This window comes from Tupaia chinensis, unplaced genomic scaffold, assembly GCF_000334495.1.
Source record: "Tupaia chinensis unplaced genomic scaffold, TupChi_1.0 Scaffold143744_1, whole genome shotgun sequence".
Taxonomy (NCBI): domain Eukaryota; kingdom Metazoa; phylum Chordata; class Mammalia; order Scandentia; family Tupaiidae; genus Tupaia; species Tupaia belangeri.
In genome coordinates, this window is record NW_006203593.1 from 104649 (window position 1) to 110044 (window position 5396).

Consider the following 5396-nt stretch of genomic DNA (forward strand, 5'->3'; position numbering starts at 1 on the left):
TGGTGATTATTTCATACTATAGCAAATTGTGTTTATCTCCTCAACTTCATAACTATGGGAATCTGGAGAAGGAATGGATAATGAGGATACATTGCGTATTTACTTTTTGATCTTTTATTGTTCTCACAGGAACCTTCATGTTAAAATTGCCAGTGTACTGCTCTGTCTCCAATTAGACTATAAATCCTGTGCTGTTAACCAACTTAATAATAATAAAGCAATAGTAATGATAGATCAAATTTAATCATATAATTTACTTTTGGACCACAGTTTCCTAAGACTTTTACTTGAATTATCTCACTGAGTTTTCGTGACAGCTCCTAGAAGACACGTATTTGTGTTTCTATTTTATTTTATTTTATTTATTTTTTAATTATTTTAGAGACTTATGCTATAGGGTGTATGAGCTTGCTGGAGAGAAAGAGAGAGAGAGACAGGAAGCAAGAAATTACCCCCCAGGGGAGATGGCCATGCCATAATCCTTTCTCCTCCATTCTCCTCTCAGGATTTTGGGTATACATGCACATGTGCCCTGCATGAGTTTCAAGCCACTGGGTCTGGGACTCTAACTTGGTTGGCCATGTGAGTGTCCAGCGATGTAACCATTATTCTATCTCCTAGCCCCTTGAGTCACTATTCATACCCCATTTTACATTTAATAAAACTAAAGTGCAGAAAGATGAAATCATTTTCTCATGGACATACGTGATAGTGGTAGAGCTGGGATTCAAATGTGGGTTCAGCATCAACACCCTCTGTTATTTTTTTTTAATGGCAATAAAATAAGATCCAGAACTGGATTCAATGGACTATGCATGCATTCCTTTTTTATTTATTTTATGATAAAAAGATATTTTCATAGGTAATGCTGTGTTCTTTTTTGGAACCACCTCAGGAGACACAAATGTCTTGTTTGTCTCTCTTTGTTGATGTTAAGTGCTATACTTTGAGCAAGTTCCTTTAATTTCAGATATTGAAATTTGGTGAGCCATGGTAATAAGATTAAGAGATTAAAAGCTTAATATTTGGTATAAAAACATAATCGAGGCAACAGAGGGTGGCTTACTTATTTGATATGTCTCATTTTTAACTCCACTTACATTGTTTCCTCTGTCCCTTCATTTTTTTGTATTTTGAGACTCTATATAATGGGACATCAGGTGGCATGGTGATTCAGGTGCTGGACTCCCACATGGCCAATTGCAGTTTGAGTTCCAGACCCAGTGGCTTGAAAATCACACCTGGTGCATGTGCATGTGTGCCCAAAATCCTGAAAGGAGAATGGAGGATTAGGGATAGCAGCATGGCCATCCCCTGAGGGGTGAGTTATCACTTTCCCTCTCTCTGTCTCTCTGGTGAGTGTACACATATTATGAAAAAAAAATCTAAAAAAAATATATAATAAGCAAGGTCATCAAATGTTTTCTTTAAGTATTGAGTATACATTTTTGAGGATGTAACTTAACTTTTGGCTTGTTTTTAACTCTATTTTTTTGTTTGTTTGTTTTTGTAGGCCCATTGATAGACCCACTGTACCTATCCTGGTGTTAAATTCAAAGTGTTAGACTAAGACCATTAATTTATATTCTTTTTTTTTGGAGAAGTTTTTGCTATAGGGTGCATGCACTTGCCAGAAAGACAAAGAGAGATAGAAAGCGAGAAATCACCACCCAGGGGGGATGGCCATGTTGCAATTCCTTCTCCTCCATTCTCCTCTTGGGATCTTGGGCATGCATACACACTAGCCCAGCCTGAGTTTAAGCCACCGGGTCTGGGACTCAAACCGCTGTCAACTACATGGGATTCCAGCAACATAGCCATTATACTAACTGCTGGTCCCAAGACCATTCATTTCTGAGACACGGGTAGAATGCAACATCAAGTTTATGATTCTAAGTTCTGAAGCCACTAACTAGATTTGAATTCTAGTTCTGTCACTCACTAGATAAGAGAGCAAGTTATTTAACCTCTCTGTTTCTCAGTTACCTGGTATAGCTATTGTAAAAATTAAACAGGCTAATAGATGTTAAGCACTTATAATCATTCCTGGCTCATAGTAAGCACTGAATAAAATAGTTAACGATAGTTATTATCCTCTTATGTCAATGTTCTTCAGTGTATTCATCTATACTATCACATTGTCTCTGGTAAAAAAAACTCTTTCCTTAAACTGACTGTCAACAGTTGAGCCATGAGAAACCTAGACAGAACACAGTACTAGGTATTTCTGCAGTATGCAATAATATTGAAAAAAAACAAAGAATATTGACGAACCTGAAGAGAACAGCCTTCCAGAGTTAGAATCATCTTAAAAAGATAATAAGGGGACCAGCAGTTGGCGTAATGGCTATGTCACTGGACTCCCATGTAGTCAACCACAATTTAAGTCCCAGACCCAGTGGCTTAAAACTCACACTGGGCACGTGTGCGTGCGTGCTCAAGATCCCGAGAGGAGAAAGGAGTTGAAGGGATTGTGGCATGGCCATGCCCCCAGGGGGTGATTTTTTGCTTTCTGTCTCTCTCTGTCTTTCTGGCGAGCACACACGCCCTATAGCAAAAACCTCTCCCTCCCCCCAAAAAAAGATATAATTGGGAAGTATTTTTCCTTTCAAAGATTGAGAGTCTAAATGTATCTTAAAGAATAATTTGTGCACAAATTTCATTGCCAGTTATTCTGTTACCAGGTTATTGACAACAGTGTTAAGTTTTGATATAATGAGTAATGTGATTTAGTTTAAAAAGCATGGAAAATTAACACTGATGGTATACCACATTATGCTCACTACCATTATATAAGGAAATAGAGCTTCATATTTATTATAACTAAAATAGAGTAATAAATAGTAATAAATAAATTTTTAATTGTTAAAAACTCTGTAATATAAAGTAAGGCAAATAAATGAAATATTGGACTATCTGGAAAGTCATGATGCATTTTTGCATAGAAAAATTTGTCATGACTTTTTCAACAATCTAATAAATGTAAATAAGGTCTTTTATTTGTGAACATATTATTTTTACTATAGATTTATTCATATTTTGTAATAAAATCTCTATTACATCAATAGCTTATTTTGTGGAAGAGTGATAGTCAAAATTCAAATGTTAAATGTTGGACCAACTTTCCCATTACACCAGTAGTCTTCTGTCCTAAAAAGAATGCTGGAAATGTATTTGATCCCATGCCTTTTGATTTTTATGGCTGCAAATGTCTCTCCTACATATGAAAGTAAGCTATATTTTCTGGAATTCCCCTTCTGCTGTGAGATAACCTTAATGGAAGCTTGTGATGGGTCTATGTCTGCCCCAGCTGTTTCTAATGTAATGATTCTGGATGCCTTTGGGAAATGGCATGGCAACTTTCTTCCTTTGTTTAAAGGCAAAGGAATGTTTTACTCTATAATCAGTAAAGTTAAACAAAGTTTTTTCATCCCACATTATAAGGATAAGACAAACACACATTTTCATGGTTGACTAGAGAGGGAGGAAAACATTACAATTTTCAACCCTGTACCTATTCTTTCAGAGAAGAGACTAGGTCTTATAATCCATGAAAATATGGACAGATTTTTCATTTTTCTATCAATAATTTTTGTGTAGTTTTGTCAATATTCACACCTGTCAATAACACAAAACATCAACTGCTAAACTGTTAGTGCGACTCAATGATGCATAATTTGTCTTTAAAAATACCAATCTATTGTGGTGCCATTGAATAAAATGCAGTTATGTCTTAATTAAGGAGCTAAATAACTCTCAATATTTTACTTTTAACTTGACTTAAACATTATTGTTTGAACTGTAGAAAAAACATATTTTATTAAAATATTTAAGCTGTGGATTCAGTTAAATATATATTAGATAAGACAAACGTACATTTTCACAGTTGACTAGAGAGGAAGAAAAAGATTACAATTTTCAAGTCCATGCCTATTGATTGAGAGAAGAGACTATGGGTTTTGTTTTACAAGGGTCTTTGCTCCTCCAAAGGGTGAGTTCAACAGAAAAACAGGGATCTGGAGAAAGACACATGGCACTGATGTTATGTTATTTATTGGCTGAGTTTAGTGGGACCTCGCAGAGCTCTTAGTAGGTCTGCAAAGGCCATAGTAGCACTCACAAGTGCTTCCTCTCTTTTGGAGCTAACAAAGTACATGGAGAATGCTCACAGAGCACTCTCCTTCCTCTAGAAGCTCACAGGGTGGAGCTGAACTGAGCTGAGCTGAACCAACCAAGGCTGAACCAAGGCCATCAGCGCTCACTAGCCTGAAGCAAAGCTGAGCAGAACAGGGCTATCTAGCAGGACAGAGCAAAGTAGAACAAAGTTAGCTGACCAGAGGCTCCTTTAATTTTAAAGTGGCTACAGGTAATAGTGGCTCATTGCAAAAACCAGACTGGAGATCTTGCATATAAACTCAGGGGCCTCTGTATGGTGTCTGCATAGCAGAGCTCTGCACGACTACTGCAGTACCATGACTGACCAATGAAGATTGATACTTTTAAAGGAAATTGTTGATGTTGGAAAGAGCTTCTTCTTAGACCTTCACTGTAAATTTTCTTGGAGATTCTTTCTTTTCTCATCCTATTATTTATTTTTTTCTTGCTACTTCTTCAGCTAAGTATTCCTGTTTTAGTTCCAATAATGCCTCAGGAACCATCTCTAGGAGCTCCTCAGTGTCATTCTCATCTACAGCCAGGTTAAAGTTGTTTACCTTCTCAAGCCCAACCTTGGCAAAGTTTGCAATCTTCTCACACTTGGCAAATCCTTTAAAGTCATGAATGAATCTCTGAGTGTCTTTAGATACCACTCATACAGTTCTTGATAACATCACCCTGAGTGAGGTTCTTGATGTAGTCACAGATGTGTGCTTTCCACAATCTGCCCTTGTCTTCTCAATGTCTTCCTCAGTTGTAGCAATAGCCTGGGCAAAGGTTCTTGGGTATCACACTTTAAAAGTTGCTAAGATGCCTTGACCCTTTTGTTGGGTCAAACAGGTGGTAATTGTAGAGAGGAACATGACATTGGTACAGAATGAAGATCACCAGTAACAGGAGGCTATGCAGGAGCATGACTAACAATAAGTCAACTCTTGAAAATATGTTTATTCTCCAAGAAATAATGTATTCATTTTGCTTGCCTAGCAATTCAGGAGGGCATCTTGGAAGAAGAGCTGGGGTGTCTATGACTGTAGGGACATGTTCAGAGAGAGGCCCTGAGTGAGGTGTGGGGACATGCTCTGAGAAAACACCACCTGTCCCTTTGGGCTTTGGCAAAACCTTGCAACTTATCCTTTCCTTGACCTTGCTGCAGGCAGAGCAAAGGGTGGAAATTGCTAGGGGAATTCCAACAGACACATCTGATGGAATTCAGGAAACGTCTTGACTCCCAATTAGCA